The sequence below is a fragment of the Bos taurus genome, chromosome 28 (assembly GCF_002263795.3).
Source record: "Bos taurus isolate L1 Dominette 01449 registration number 42190680 breed Hereford chromosome 28, ARS-UCD2.0, whole genome shotgun sequence".
Taxonomy (NCBI): domain Eukaryota; kingdom Metazoa; phylum Chordata; class Mammalia; order Artiodactyla; family Bovidae; genus Bos; species Bos taurus.
The window spans coordinates 13,676,856-13,693,779 of record NC_037355.1 but is presented as its reverse complement, the minus strand read 5'-3'; positions in this window follow the sequence as shown (position 1 = coordinate 13,693,779).

Below are 16,924 nucleotides of genomic sequence, written 5' to 3'. Positions count from 1 at the left end.
AAATGAGAAAGCTTAGGTGTTTAAATGGAGGACATTAAAGAGAGAGAAGAGAGAGGGTATATTTAAATGCACCATAATAAAGAGGATGCATGTGGAATGGCAGCCAGGGCCGAGGAGGAAAGAATGACCTCTGAGAGAGAAGGGACTGTGCCCGCCATTGTGACAGGGAGGAAGGAGGGAAGGATGCAGACAAATGTATAAATTTGGGGTAAGAGCTGAGGCAGTTCCTGATGACAGTTTAGAATTTCCCTGTGAGATCCAATATTTTGGCCACCTGATGCAACGAGCTGACCCACTGGAAAAGATTCTGATGCCGGGAAAGACTAAAGGCAGGAGGTAAAGGGGATGACAGAGGGTGAGATGGTTGGATGGCATCACCAATTCAATGGACATGAGTTTGAGCAAACTCCGGAAAATGGTGAAGGACAGGGAAGCCTAGTGTGCTGCAGTCCACGGGGTCACAAAGAGACACGACTGAGCAACTGAAACACGACGACAATGAGGTAAAAGTGGGAAAGTCACCATCGGACAGGGAGAGAAATAGAGAGCAGTCCGGGGTTGGTAAAGGCCTGGAGGACTTGAAATTCTTGGGAATGTTTGGAGAATTTAGAGAGGAGTAGGGTGAAAAACTCCCAGGTGGCATAGTGGTAAAGAATCTGCCTGGCAATCTGCCTGGAGATGAAATAGAAGCAGGTCCAATCCCTGGGTCAGGAAGATCCCCTGGAGTAGGAAATGACAACCCACTGCAGTATTCTTGCCTGGAAAATTCCATAGACAGAGGAGCCTGGTGGGCTACAGTCCGTGGCATCTCAGAGATCTGGACATGATTGAGCATGCATGCATGCAACAGCACAGAGCGGGAAACTCAAACCATGAAAAAAAAAAAAGCCATAAACGGGACTCTTTCATATGAATTATGACTATTGTCTCCATCAAAAGATAACACAGAGAGGGTGATAAAACAAGTTATGAAACTGGAGACAGTTGTCCAAACAATTGAATGTTTACCAATTTATAACACATTTAACTCTCATCATACCAGTATCTAGTGTATACAGAAAGCTTCTAAATCAATAAGAAAAAAGAATAATCAATAGAAAACTGAGCAAAGACCTTGAACAGACATTTTACCAAAGGGTAAACTCATCATGTTGATGTTTGACAGAAAACAATAAAATTCTGTAATTATCCTTATTATCCTTCAGTTAAAAAAGAAAAAAAAGAGTAAACTCAAATGACTAATAGATACATGAAAAGATGTTTGATATTATTCATAATCAGGAAAATAAAAATTAAATCTACAGTGAGATAATACTATACAACAAACAGATTATCAAAAAATGAGAAATCAACACTTGTAAAGTATTGGCAAGGATTACATAGTATTTTCCAATTTCTGCTGGAATAAATTACCACAATCCTAGTGGCTTAAAACAACACCTATTTCTGGAGGTCAGTCTCCTGGGATAAATTCAAGATGTTGGCAGGGCTAGTTCTTTATGGAGCCTATAGGAAAGAATCTGTTTTCCAGACTTCTACAGCTTCTAGAGGCTATCTACTTTCCTTGGTTTGTAGTCCTGAAACTGTATACCTCAAGCTGGGACTTGAACCCACATGCTGGTACTTGAACTCAGCCAAAACCCAGACTAGGGCTTGAACTCATGGTCTTTTAATCAGAATTACTCATGTGGTTTCTGGACTTACTGAGGCTCAGCACAAGAATTAAGCAGGCTACACCTTTATAATCAAAGGAAAGTGGGGAGGGGGAGAAGACCACCTTCCTCCTCATTCTCTGAGTAGAGGACAGGCTTACATCACTCACTCCTCCTTCGCTTCAGGCAGGAGAGCATTTGATCCTGTGAGGTCAAACTAGGACTGTCATGGTGTTTATTCAAATCAGCAGAAGGGTGGTGACATATACTAAACTTGGTTAAAATCATCTCAGGTTTCAGTGTAATGAGGTTCTCTCACTTTGGAATGTTACCTCTCCCTGATATTCCTGTCCTTGGTTCTAAGGATGATCATCTTGCTGGACTTGAGCAGCAGGATGCAGGCCTCATTTTTTTTTTCACTTAATGGCCAGGGGCATATCCTGTGCCTTTATTGATGGCTTTATAGTTAAGCAAGTCTGCTGCATTCCAATAGCTTTCTTGAGTGATCATTAACTTATAGTGGTCTCCCAAAGTTTCCTAAGTTTCCCTATCTATAACCCCCTAGTGGGATTTCTAAAACTACCTATATAACTATCCTATTCTACCCTTATCAGTCCCTCCTTTCATCTTCAAAGTCAGCAATGTAGCATCTTCAAGCCTCTCTTGGAGAAAGCAATGGCACCCCACTCCAGTACTCTTGCCTGGAAAATCCCTTGGACGGAGGAGCCTGGTAGGCTACAGTCCATGGGGTCGCTAAGAGTCAGACATGACTGAGCCACTTCACTTTCCCTTTTCACTTTCATGCATTGGAGAAGGAAATGGCACCCCACTCCACTGTTCTTGCCTGGAGAATCCCAGGGACGGGGGAGCCTGGAGGGCTGCCTTCTATGGGGTCGCCCAGAGTTGGACACGACTGAAGCGACTTAGCAGCAACAGCAGCAAGCCTCTCTCACCTCTTCTGACCTCTGCTTTTCCTATCACATCTCCTGTGACTCTGAACCTCATGCCACCCTCTTATAAGTGTCATTATCATTACATTGGCCACCCCCATTCCCTCCAGTCTCCCCAAGTCAAGAGCCTTAACTAATCACATCTACAAAGTTTTTTACAATCTAAGAAAAGGAAGCGTACTAAGAGATTCTTGGAATTAGGACATGGACTTTTGGGGGCCATTATTCTGCCTACCACAGACCGGAACAACGGGAACTCGTTGTGCTGCGGTAAATGTGTGTACTTGGTACAGCTGAAATTGTGTAACTCAGATTGAGACTTGAACACATGGGCTGGAACTCGAATCCATCCAAAACTCAGATTGAGACTTAAACCCATGGTCTTTTCATTGAGATCACACACGTGGTTTCAGGACTTAATGAAGCTTGGGTTCTTGATGTCTCATCACAGAAAGAATTCAGTGAGAGACAAAGTAGTAGATAAGAAGTGAATTTATTTAGAGAGAAACAGACTCCACGAATAGAGCACTGGCCATCTCAGAAGGAGAGAGTGGCCTTGAAATATGGCATGATTAATTTTTATGGGCTGGGTAATTTCATAGGCTAATGAGTGGGAAGACTATTGCAACTATTTTGGGGTAAGGGGTAGGGATTTCCAGGAATTGGGCCACGACTCACTTTTTTGCCTTTGATGGTTGGCCTCAGAATTGTCATGGTGTGGGTGGGTGTGTCATTAGCAAGCATTAGCTTGCTCTGATGTGTTACGATGAGTATATGTATATGAAGCTCAAGGTCTAGTGGAAGTCTACTCATTTGCCATCTTGGACTTGGTTGATTCTATTCAGTTTATATTTATCCTCAGGCTATATAATTCTTTTAAAAGTTTGTGCCCTGCTCCCTTCCTTCCTGTTTCAAAACTGCTTTAGAAAACAATTGGCTATTTCCCAACAGAATTGAACTCGTGCATTTCCTATGACCCAGAAGTTGCACTTCCAGCCTCCACCTGAGAGAACCCTTGCACCCAGGTACCAGAATAATCAGAGAGATCTAGTCCGAGTATCTCTCTAATCTCATCTCCTTTTATTTTTGGACTTGCTGACTCTTCTTCAGACACAAAGGGTGTTATAAGATGAAGAATTTCACTGACCTTTGTCCCTTGGTTCCTGGGACAGAGCTCCTGAATCCTTGGAATTTCCTCAGCGATAGAAGTGTCTTTGTTTTGTTAGTTTTTGGCTGTGCTAGGTCTTTGTTCCAGCACTCAGGCTTGGTTGCCCCATGGCATGTGGGATCTTAGTTCCATGACCAGGGACCCTCTACATCGGAAGGTGAATTTTTAACTACCAGACCATGAGGAAAGTCCTAGAAGTGCCTCTGTTATTCATGGTGGGCCCTCAGACCACACCTAAGTTCATGCAAATGAAGTGACTCAGGATGGGGGCTGGTCATGCTAGAAAGACCACATGATAAGAGGGTTGGGGCTTTGAGTCATGTGACATGAGCCCATCTTATGGGGGAAAGGGCCGCAGATTGAACTACATGGGCAACAGATGATTAATCATACCTACTTAATGAAACCCTGGACACAGAAATAAAACTTGGGACACAAAAGCTCAGGGGAGACTCCCTGGATAATAATACTCTGTTCTAGGAGGGTGATACATCCTGATGGTGGGGAGGAGACATGGAAACTTTGTGTTTGGAATCCTCCCAGATCTTGCCCTGTGAGACTCTTCTTCCTGACTTGAATCCTTTTTATTACTGTAAGATTGTAATCATAAGTACAGTGAGTACCTGAGTTCTATGAGTTCTTTTAATGAATTCCTAAACTCAAGGAGTAGGGGGAATCTCCATATGTGTAACCAGTTGTGGGTGGCCTGGGGACCCCTGAGCTTGGAGCTGGTGTCTGAAGTGGGGATAGTCTTATGGGGAATGTGCCCTTAACTTGTGAAGTTTGGCCTAACTCTGAGCAGTTAGTGATAGAACTGCACTGTGCAGACCCTTCTGTGTGGGATCACGCCTTGAAACTGCTACGCTGCTCCTTATTCTGCTGGAGCTTCTTCTGCTGCTGCATCTTATCACCTTAGATGGCTGCATGTCTTGTCTTAGATGTCAGCTCAGTGGGAAACCTGCTTATTTAACTTCTATGCAGAGTACATCATGCAAAATACCAGGCTAGGTGAATCACAAACTGGAATCAAGATTGCCGGGAGAAATATCAACAACCTCAGATGGGCAGATGATACCACTCTAATGACAGAAAGCGAAGAGAAACTAAAAAGCCTCTTAATGAAGGTGAAAGAGGAGAGTGAAAAAGCTGGATTGAAACTCAATAGTCAAAAAACTATAATCATGGCATCCAGTCCTACCCCTTCACAGCAAATAAAAGGGGAAAAGTAGAAGCAGTGACAGATTTTATTTTCCTGGGCTCCAAAATCACTGTGAACAGTGACTGCAGCCATGAAATTAACAGATGCTTGCTCCTTGGAAGGAAAGCTATGACAAACCTAGAATGTATTAAAAAGCAGAGTCATCACTTTGCTAACAAAGGTCTGTATAGTCAAAGCTATGGTTTATCCAGTGGTCATGTACGGATGTGAGAGTTGGACCATAAAGAAGGCTGAGCGCTAAAGAATTGATGTTTTTGAACTGTGGTTCTGGAGAAGACTCTTGACAGCCCCTTGGACTGCAAGGAGATCAAATCAGTCAGTCCTAAAGGAAATCCTGAATATTCATTGGAAGGACTAATGCTGAAACTTAAGCTGCAATACTTTGGCCACCTGATGCAAAGAGCCAACTCACTGGAAAAGACCTGATGCTGGGAAAGATTGAAGGCAGGAGGAGAAGGGGACGACAGAGGATGAGATGGTTAGATAGCATCACCAACTCAAGGGACATGAATTTGAGCAAACTCTGGGAGACAGTAGAGGACAGAGGAGCCTGGCGTGCTGCAGTCCATGGTGTTGCAAAGAGTAGGACAGCTAGTGACTGACAGTAGCAACAATATTGTTGCTAACAACAATAGCAACAGTGGGAAATACCACAAAACCTCCCGTCCTGGTACTTTCCGTCTCTTTCCCTGCTTTTGTTCCTAATTAGGACATCTCATCATTTAACATACAATATAGCCTATCTATTTTTAAAATATTAATTGTAGTCCTCCACATCTAGAATACCCATGTGGGAAGGAATTTTATCAGTTTTGATCACCGTTCTATCCCAATGCCTAAAGTAGTGCCTGGCATCTACTATAGTAGATGCTCAAGAAATGCTCATGGAGATGCTCAGGGAATGAATGAGTAATAGCAAAAATGTCAGCTCCCCAAGTGTCTACTAATAGTAGACCAAATAAATATAACAGAATACCAAACAACAGTGAATAAACTACACATACAACATGGGTGAATCTCACAAGCCTAATGTTGATGATACGAACAAATGACTGGAAAATATACAATATGATTCTGTCCACAAAAAGTCAAAAAGAGGCACACACATCTAGGAGTAAAAGTTGAAACAGAGGCATGAGAATTAATATCAGGCTAATGATCACCTCTGAGAGGGAGGTGGTAGGGAGAGGAGACAATTGGGGAGGACACATATGCGGCCTCACGTGTGCTGTACAAATGTACATACATGTGTGCTCAGTAGTGTCCAACTCTTTGTAATCCCATGGACTGTATGTAGCCTGCTAGGCTCCTCTCTTCATGGGATTTTCCCAGCTAGAATACTGGAGTGGGTTGCCATTTCCTTCTCCAGAGGATCTTCCCAACCCAGGGATTGAATCCTCATCTCGCATCTCCTGCATTGGCAGGTGGGTTTTTTACCATTAGCACAACCTCTCAGGTACTGACAATGCCCTAAGTCCTGATTCCAGGGTATTCTCATTGTGATTATTCTTGAAACTGTACATACACATTTCATATACTCTTCTGTATGTCTGACATATTTTACAGTTTAAGAAGAGGAGAGAAAAAACCATAAAAGGATGACTGAATACTGTTGAGTTCTCAGTTCCATTGATGAATTTACTGTGAATTTAGAGTGATAGCAAGGCTGTGCTGCCTCTGGCAGCACTTAGATACCTGAGGGTACATCTGGAGAAGGCAGAGTTGGATTCGTCTGTCACTGGAGTTTTGCAGGTGGGAGACATGAAGGTAAAGCGAGCAAGGAAATTTAGTGTACTGGCAAGAGAACAACTGAAAACTTGTTCTGTGGAAACAAGGCTAAAAGGGGAGGCAGGTGAAACCAGGAGGGAGAAAGCGGAAATCCTGGGAAGACCTGGTTTGGGCCAGGAATCAGAGATCTTGAGGACCCACGGAGGTCAATGAGCTGGACTCCATGAAAGTAAAAAGCTGCAAGACGATGCAGTCATGGGGTTGGGAGGTGTTCAAAGGGGGCACAAGATGATGTCTGGGTGCAGCAGGGGCTGAATTGTCATAAACATATTTATTTTAAAAATATTTCTATTTATTTATTTGTCTGTGCTGGGTCTTAGATGTGGCATGTGAGATCTAGTTCCCTGACCAGGGATTGAACCTGGGCTTTCTGCTTTGGGAGCATGGAGTCTTAGCCACTAGATCACCAGGGAAGTCCCAGACATATATATCTTAGTTCCCACAACCTGCAGAAATCCCTCTACCCCAAACCAGCCTAAATAAAGCAACATTCAAAGCACATCAGCATCCCACTATGCAGAGGTACCTTGGGACGGGACGTGCTCCCCAGCATGAGTCACTGGAGCCAAAGGATTTGGGGCTGCTCCCTTTTCTCTGACCCAGGCACTTCTGGCTCCATCTGCAGTATGTATCCAGTTGCAAACGTTTAGCACCATTAGCCCTATTAGCTCCACTAGGTATCCTGGTCTGTCACCATCATCTGTCATCTAACTATTGCAACAGCCTCTTAACCTCTCCCTCCACTTCCCCTGTGCGTCCTGCCGACTTCATCTTTGTGGCAACAGTGGCCATGTTCACTGGCAGTAATGGATCATCCTGATTCCCCCCCACAATAATGGATATAGCAAAAAGGAAGGGAGAGCCACAAACTTATGGACAACATCTCAAGAAAAAGAGATGACAAAGTAGTCACAGAGGCCCATAATTATATTGGCGATTAAAAAAAATTTAATTTACATGTAGTAAAATTCACTCTTTTTGGTGTACAGTTTAAGTCTTGACAATGCAGAAAGTCATGTGATGATCACCACAAATCAAGATACAGATTCGCTCCATGGTTCCTAAAATTTTACCCAGGCTGTAGTCAACCCTCCTCTGCCCCCACCCTACCAACTCCTGGGGACCACCCATCTGTTCTCCATCTCTTGGAGTTTTGCCTTTTCTAGAATGTCATATAAATGTCATATACATGGAATCATTCTGTTTGGATCCCTTTGAGTCTGGCTTCTTTCACTCAGCGTAACGCTTTTGAGAATCATTCACGTTGTTGCTGAGTAGTCTTCCACGCTGTGGATGTAACTGAAGGACTTTGGGGTTGTTTCCAGTCTGTCCCAGGAACTGAGAGAATACAAGATGCCATTCAGTGGCAATATAGATTTGGACTTGACTAATCAACCTGACCTGATACATACAGCATTTTCATTCTTTTCAAAGGCATATGGCACATTTACCAAAATAGAACATATTCTGGGTCATAAAGAATCTATAAGCAGATTTCATATAATTGAAGTAATTCAGAGTCTCTGACTTTTGTATAATTAAATTGAAACTCAATAACAGGAAGATAACTAGAAAATCCCCTAATACTTGGAAACTAAGTGACACCCTTCTATTATTAATACATAACTCATAGGCCAAGAGAAAAATCAAAATGGAAATTTAAATATTTTGAGCTAAATGATTCTTTTAAAAAACACTTAAAACTTGTGAGAGACAGTAAAGCAGTGCCTAAGAGGAAAATTATAGCTTTAAATGTACCTAGTCAAAAAGAAGTTTGAAAATGAGCCTAGCTTCCAACTTAAGAAACAAACAAAAGGACAATAAATATCCCTCTACAGTAGAAACACAGACATGATAAATTTGGACAGAGATCAATGAAATAGAAGACACAATAGAAAAAAAAACAAATGATAAAATGGACAAAATTTCAGCAAGACTGATCAAGAAAAACACCAAGAGCCCCAATATCAGAATGAAAAGTGGGACATCACTACAGATTCTACAGACATCTGAGGGATAATATGAGGATGTTATGAATAACATGTCAGTAAATCTGAAACTTTGGATGAAAAGGAAAAATATTTCAAAAACACAGTTTACCAAAGTGATACAGGAAGAAGTGGATAATCTGCATGGTCCTCTAGCAAAGGAAATGATTCTGTAATTTAAAACCTTTCCACAATAAAAATCAAGATACAGATGGTTATTAGTATCCTCACTGAAAATCTATCAAGCAGAAATTTATGATTTATGTACTATTGTCTATGTATAAAATATATGTTACCTAGAAAGCTGTCGGTGTTCACTTGAATAATATAGGGAATGGTGGGTGAGGGTACAGATGGAGCAAAGTTGGCTACATACTGATGATTACTGAAGCCCAACATTGGGCTTATTATACCTTCTTAGGGCCTACTTTTGAACATGCAATTTTTCATAATCAAATGTTTTTGTTTAAAATAAAAAAAGTCAGACCATAGCATCACTGTGCAAAACCCTCCACCAGCTATGTAGCTCCCTCTGAGTCAAAGCCACAGTGGGCTGGCTGATGGCCAACTAACCAGGCTCTTCCGGATCTGGTCACCCTGGCACCCTCTGGAATCGCATCGCCACCACACTCTCACTCACTCACTTTCGTATCACTCTGACCTCCTTCTTATTGCTTGCACACATCCAAGGCATACTCTCATTTCAGGGTCTTTGCCTGTCCTGTTCCCTTTGTGTCACATCTTCATTTTTCAGATTCAGCATGTTTTGCCTAAGTCAAACCTTTGCTCTAACATCACCCTTTCAGTGAAGACTTCCCTGACCAAAGTCAAAGTAAAATAACCCCATAAATTGCCCTCTCCTCATCATGCTTTTCTCCAGAGCATCTGCATCATGACATATGGAATATTTACTTGTGTTTTTATTTATTGCCTAGTTCCCTCAAAAATGCAGACTTCAACCAGACAGGGACATTCACACCTGTACCCCAGAGTCCAGAATGGCACAGTAGGTGCTCAATAAACATGTACTGAATGAATGAGTAAAAAACGTGCTCAGCTTCTCCAAGGGGTGTGGTAGGGCACCAGACCTGGTCCATAGTCCCCTGAGCCTGAGTCACTCCTGACCCCTGTCCCCGCCCCCACCTTGTTGTTAGGGAACAGTGATATCCCTTTAGAGGGAGAGATAGGAGGCTTCTCTGGGAGCCAGAAGACCTGGATCGTCCTCTTAGTGGTTTTGGAAAAATGGGGACTATGGAATCTTGTAAGATGATTTTGGACTCTGGTTCTGCCACTTATCAGCTCTGAGATGCTGCTGGGTCACTGCACTTCCCTGACCATATATTTGTTTCCTCATCTGCCCAATGGCAACAAAACCAAAACCAACCCCACAGGATGGTTGTGATGGTTGGAATAACCAAAGGGACCAGATTTGCCCACGGAAGCGCTTTCACTGCCAGATGCCGATGATAAGAATTTTGGCAGCTCTGCGAGAATTTCCAAAGGGTCTTTTACCTGAGGCGGCCACATCACCTTTCGCGGTGTTTGTTGCCTTGTCTTTTTTTAAATGAAAGGCTGGCCCTTGTCTCTCCCTGCGCCCTCCCTCTTAGCCCCCAACCCCCTGCTCCCGCCCGCCGCCCTGCGCCCTGGACACGCGCCCTACCTCTCCTTGCACCTTCGTCCCACACTTTTCGCTCTCCACGCGCCCATCCCACACCATTCCTCACCCCGCGCCCTCCCTCTCTCGGCGCCCGCCCCGCATCCTCGCCCTGCGCCCTCCCGCTCCCCGCGCTCTCGCGCCCGCCCGCTCCGTGCCCGCTTCGTGCCCGCTTCGTGCCCGTTCCGTGCTCGCTCCGCGCTCGCTCGCTCGCGCTCCCCGGCGCCGGCTGCGGAGGGAGCCGCTCTGCCCGCAGCTGGCGCAGCGCGGGGGCGGCCGCGGGTGGGCGGGTGCCGCGGGCCCGAGTGCCGAGCATGAGCCACCGCCGGCGCCGGCCGCGCGCTGCTTGGGGCCCGACTGCGGCGCGAGGGCTGCGCGGGAGCTACGCTGGCCCGGACCGAGGTAGGCAGCGGCCGCCCGATCCTCAGTCCCTCCGTCCCTCCCTCCCTCCTGCGGGCCGTCCCCTCCGGTCGCCCGCGCGGGCAGGGCGGGGCGTACGCGGGTCCAGGGTCCCGCCTGGCGCGGCCGTCGTGGGGCCGGGGCGCGGGCTCCCGGCGCGGGTCAGGGGACGCGCGTTGAGAAGGGCGTGCGGGAGCCCAGTGCGGAGTTCCCCGGAACTCCGCCAGGGGCTGGACAGCGCCAGGACCCCCCAGTCCCCAGCCCCTGTGGGGCACCGGGCGGTCTCAGCCTGGGCGTGGCGGGAGCTCACTTGGCAGGCTGGCGTGGGCTCCCGCGCGCGGGTCGCCTGCCCCGGGCCTGGCGTGGAGGAGGGGGCTGGAAAATCTGAGGAGCTGGGGCTGCGCAGTTGGAAGTTTCCATTTGCTTGTCTGCATTCTGGGCCCCGCGGTGGCATCTCACGCCCTTGCTGTGTGGCGAGGAATTGGGGCGTGAGCGCAGCCTTTGAGGAGAGCCGGCTAGGGCGAGATGCCCCTCTCTGCACCGTGGGCAAGGGTCATTTGAAGGACCGCGCTCTCTTTGCCCCAGCGCGCCCCCCCCCCCCCGATGGAAACAGTCAGGGGCAGGTGCAGCTAGTTCTGATCTGCGCCTGTGGGGCGGGGGGAGGGGGCACTGGGTCTAGGGAAAGACACGCAACCGGCCCCTCGCGCCCTCATCTCTAGCTGCTTGGGAGCGCTGGAGCTGATGGACAGTTACAGGGAGGCTGCCTATTTCTTGGGAGCCACCTGGGGCTGAGATGTGGTGGGGCTGGGACACCCTCCTTCCCTGCTTAGAACTGGGAGCCCCATCAGGTTCAGCCTCCCCACTGCTCTCATACTTCCCCTACCCTCCAGACCAATGGAAGGGCTCTGATGGCCACCTGCCCTGGGAGCTCAGGCCGTCCAGAGTGAGCTTGGCGTGCTGAGGGACCTCGAAGAGGCAGTGGTCTGTTCTGCCCCTCAGGGGTCTCCCACCTCCCTCTGGACATAGTCTTTCCCAGCCTAGCGTGGGTCCAGGCCCTTCCCTGCCCAGGTAGGAGGCTTAGAGAGCAAAGCAGTAGCTCTTGTGTGCAGTTGGGAGGCCACGGGTATTGACTTTGGAGCTGTGGGCAGGCTGCAGGCTCCTTCGAGACTCAGTTTCCTTGTCTGTAGAATGACACCGTGGTTTCAGCGACTTCTGAGGGTATGTCCCCTACACCTGGGGACACTTTACACCTCAGGACCCCAGCCCAGAATAAGAGGAGGGGATTCAGAGTAGGGGGATGTGGAGGGCCTTGGCTGGGGGCACAAGAGTAGGTTTTCCCCCCTCCTGCCTTTCTTCGTTCGTAGGGACGTGTATCATAGTGACCGCATGGGCCTGGGTGGGGGTGGCAGCAGAATCTGCAAGCCCTGCCCCTGAGAAGAGTAGGCAGTGTGGACCCACAGGCTAACACCCTCCCGAGGGCAGCTGTGTGCTTAAGCACATGGCTCCGGGGTTGGGGAGCATAAACAGGTGTCCCCAGGTATGCCCCGGGGGCCAGAGAGCCAGCCAACAAGTTTGTTTTTCTCTGGGAGGCATCCTCGAACTGCCAGCCTGATGGCTCCCTTCCACCTGGCAAATCGTGGAAATGGAACAGTTCACACAGAGCAGAGGGGTTTTTTGGTGTAACTTAGCAACTGCAGGCAGAGGAGGAGGAGGAGGAGGAGGAGGGGGAGGAGGGGGAGGGGGAAGAAGAGGATGGAGAGGAGGAGGAGGATGCGGGGAGGAGCAGTAGGAAGGGGAGGGGGAGGAGGGAGAAATACCAGCACCACCAGCATCTGTGCTGGGTTAGCCTGAGTGAGGCTGGTGGGCCCAGGCTGATGGGGTAGGGCATCCCCTGCAGCCGGCCAGGCCAGGAACAGACCCACCAGTCTGTCTCCTGGGTCCTCCAGAGAAGATCCATTGGAGGCTGTGCCCACCTGTCTCCTTATCTGTGATAATAGGCCGAATGGGTGGGACTGGAATAGCTTTGGTTGATATTTGTTTTTTTGACCACAGAACCCTGTTCTGAAGCCGTATGTTTCAAAGCCAAGTTGGTCAAATAGACCAAGTGAAGGTGCAGGGCTAGGAGCTGAAGCTGGGCCCGGGGTGGGCGAGTGTCGGCTGCACCTCTCCGCATGACCCTACCCCAGAAGAGGGGCCCCGGGCAGCCCCACAGAACCTGCTGGGGGTAGGTGCCAGGCCACAGTGTGGGAGAGGGGCAGAGAAGCAGGAGACGCCTGTCCAGGTGGTCTTGGCTCAGTGTGGCTCCCGGTCCGGTGGCCCTCCTACTGCCCCCTGCTGGGCCGCCTCCTCCCTCCCTCTCCCCTCCCGAGGCCATCTGCTTGCTTCAGCCCTGGTCCGCGCTGGCTGTTTTTTCTCTCAGAGCCTCCAAATGCTGAGCAGAAATCTGCCTCGTGGAGCTCCCACCCACTGCAGGCTGCCGCTCATCCCTTTGCCCTCGCCTGCCCACCTCCCTCCTGAGATGTGTGTTTACTTAGCAACGCGGCTTCCAGCTGAATCCAAGAAGAGAGGCAGGGAGCTCGGAGGGAGGCGGCGGGGATGAAGGGAGGCCTGGAGTCACAGGGCGGCTTCGGTGGGAGGCTGCCGGGCCCTTGGCCACAGGAGGGAAGGGTGGCCTCTGACACCCACTGGCCGCATGTCAGGGCCCCCGATCTGCTGGGGTCTGGGAGGACACTCTGCCCTCTTTTAAGACTAAGTGTGTTTCTCACTTCTTTCTGGGCACAGAGGCTGGGGCTCTGTGTGTGTGTGTGTGCATGTCAGAGAATGAACACAAGGATGCCCTGGGCAGAGTGAACTGGCCGCTGTGGATGCATTCAGAATGTCCCTGCAGTGGGGACACTGGGAAGTCCCAGTCTCACAACCCCAAAGCAAGCTTTGGGAAGGTCAGCAGATGTCAGCATGGCGGGAACCGTGGAAGGGAGAGTCGAGAACCTCATGTTCTGGCCCACACAGAGTATGGGAGGGCGGGGGGGCCAGGAGTGGAGAGCAGGGATCACCCTGGGGCAGGGAAGGGATGGGGCTCAGGCCTGCAGAAAGGTGACAGGTGTCTGGTATGGCGGTGTTAGGGTCACACGGATGCCTGTAGGGCCAGGGAGGGGCGGGGGTGTGAGCGCTGCCTGGCACTGACCCTGCCTCAGGATGGACAGACATGGCTTCCCGTGTGTGTGTGCGAAGCATTTCCTCAGAGCCCCACAGGGGCTTGGGGCAGGATTCAGGGCAACACCCAGGGATCCTGCCCTGGACGCTTCTTCCCAGCTCACTGGACAGGGCAGCTCCTCAGGGCTGGTGTGCTGGCCGGGGAGGGGAGGGGCAGGCTGTGGCCTGTGCCGCCTGGGGTGGTGGCAGGAGCTTGGGGTCCCCGGTGTCCCTTTGGAGTGGCTCTGGGTTCTCCACAGTGCAGGGTGACTTTGGGGAGTGGTGGGTGAGTGCCAGCTCAGGGAGGAGGGGCCTGGGCCTTGGTAAGTGTCCTAGCTCTTCAGAGGAGAGGCCCCCGTTTCTCCTGGGGGACACACGTGCTGAGACCCCCAGCCAGGGAGCTGGCCCGGTAGGTGTAGCCTTGAGAACTCAGGGGGCGCTTAAATCGGCTTGTCCAGCTCCCCCCACCCCGGGCTCCCCCCAGGTGCAGTGCTGCTACCCTCGATGACTTGCCTCAGAGGTGAAGCCACTTGCCTACTGCTTCTCCCAGTTTCAACACAACAAACCTTCCTCAGCTGTCTCCCCCTCTGGCTCTTTTGCACCCTGCTCTCCTCCCTTGCACGGGGCCGACTGTGAAGGGTGTTCTCTGCTTGCTCGCCGCACACCATCACCTCCCACACAGCCCGGCCCACTCCCATCTGTGCGCCCCCCACTCCTGGGAAACAGGCTCCAGAGGCCCGGGGACGTCTCCAGCCCTGCTCCCAGGCTGTGGTCCCCTGGGCTCTGCAGGTCCCCCCTTCCTCTCCTGGGGCACTCGGTGTCCCCCTTCCTAGGGACCTGGGCCTCCACTTTCTCTTCTCAACCCTGGCTTCCGTTTCTTCCTTGGTGCTGATCCCAACCCAGCTCTTCCGGGCAGCATTCAAGCCCAGACCCGCCTGCTGCCTTCTAGGTGAGCACTGTCGTTGCACCCCTAAGCCTCCCCTGCCCCATCTCCTCTCTGAGCAGCTGGGACAGCCAGGGTCTCTCCTGGACCTCTGCCAGGTCAGCCCTGGCATTGACTGAGTGTTCAGCTAGTTTGCCCCCACCGCGACCTCTCTTCCCTTCTCCTCCCACTGCCCCCTCCTGGGGCCGGGCGGCCCTCCCCTGGCCTGGACACCCCAGCAGCCCCCTGCCCCTGCAGTGCCTGCCCTATAGCGCAGCCTGGTGACCTTTTTAACCTTCTCTTTGTAAAAATGCTGAGCCTTACGCTCCATGCAGCCCTGGCTCTCCCCACCTAGTCGGCTCCCAGCCTTCCTCAGGGTGCCTTCCTGCACAGGTGCGCTTTGAGGGTGCCCTGGGCGTGCAGTGTAATTGTCAGGGCGTGATCCCTCGGGGTCAAGTCTATACTTGGCCCACTGGCCCCAGTTGGACCACCAGCTCTGAGAGTGTGGCTGTGCTGGAGGACTCAGCAGACATTTGTGGGATGTGTGTGAAAATCTGTGAGCTGCTGTGTGTGGCGGGGTAGAGAAGTGCGGATCTGTGTCTGGGAACCTGTGTGTTGGGGGTGGAGGCGTGCCCCCTCCCTTGGCCATCTTGCTTCCCCTTTCAGGGAGGGGAGAGGGGAGCAGATCCACAGGTTCTGGGAATGGCAAGAGGGGGGCGTCTCTGGGGATCCAGACCCCTGTTCAAGAAGGAGTAGGGGGGCGTCTGGGAGGCCAGGCCCTCGCCTGTTGTCACCACTTCCGTTTCTCCAAGTGTCACCCTCAGACTCTACCTTGAAGAGAGAGTTCTCCCTGGATCTGGTTGTCATGGCAACGCTGTTAACAAAGAGTAGCTTCCGTGGAGGAGGCTGGCTCACCCAGAAACTGAGGGGGCTGGGCGAGGGTGTGCTTTCTGACGGGTTCATTAGCTGAGCCTGTTTCCCCAACCCCCACCAAGGCTGCCCAAGTCGCATGGACCCCTCTGGCTAGGCCTGGTACCCAGACCCTCCCCATGTGACTGTCATGAAGCCTCCATCCCATCTGGGTGTGGCTTGTATTTCAGCCACAGCTGGCTCTCGGGGCAGGCCCAGGGAGGCCTCTGAGTTTGGGGGGTGCAGGCTGTGCCCTGGCACCAGGCACCTCCCAGGGTGAGGAGCCTTTGTGGAAACCCAGGCTCAGAGGCTCAGATTTCTCTTTCCCAGGACTTTCCCGAAGGCTGGTTCTGGTGCCCAAGCCCGTTTCAGTTGTGGCCTCTGAACAAGCTCTGTCCGGATTCCGTTACTGCTCTGAGATTAGGGCTTTGGTTAAATGAGGGGCAGCCCTGGCCAAGCTGACGGGGGACGGTGGGCTCTGGGGTCCAGGTCTTTGCCCCTAGAGTGGGGTGAGAGTGAAGGAAGGCAAGAGCTGGCCACGTGGACCAGCTCAGGGACAAGGCTGGGTGGATTAGGGTTGGATGGGATTAGAGGCTCATAGGGGAGGAGCTCGTGGAGTTCTGAGGCCAGCTTCCTCAGCTTTCCTGAGTTAATCACTCTGAGCAGGCAGAAGGCTCCGTCAATTATTCGTTTCACTGTGGTTATTAGCAGTGGGTGGCCCCCACTGGGCAGATGAGGCCAGGAGCAGGAAGACATCAGGGCTGCTCCGGGAAGAGCCCACGTCCTGTCCACACCGCCCAGGTGTCCACTCCCTGCTCAGCCCCACCGCAGGAAGAGCCCCCCATGCCCGGCACCCCGCCCTCCTCGAGCCTGGGAGCCCGCCCGACCAAGGCAAGTCTGAGTGTTTCTGTCAGTGTTCCCTGAGCGCCTGGGCCCTGGCCCCTCCCAGCTGGGTCAGGGGGCTCTCCGGGACGAAAGAGCGAGGGTTGACAGTGAGCAGGGTGGGCCACGGGTCCGAGCTGTTCCTGTGGGAAAGACGAGGGCAGACAGAATCACTTCCGGAGTGGGCGTGTCACGGAGGGC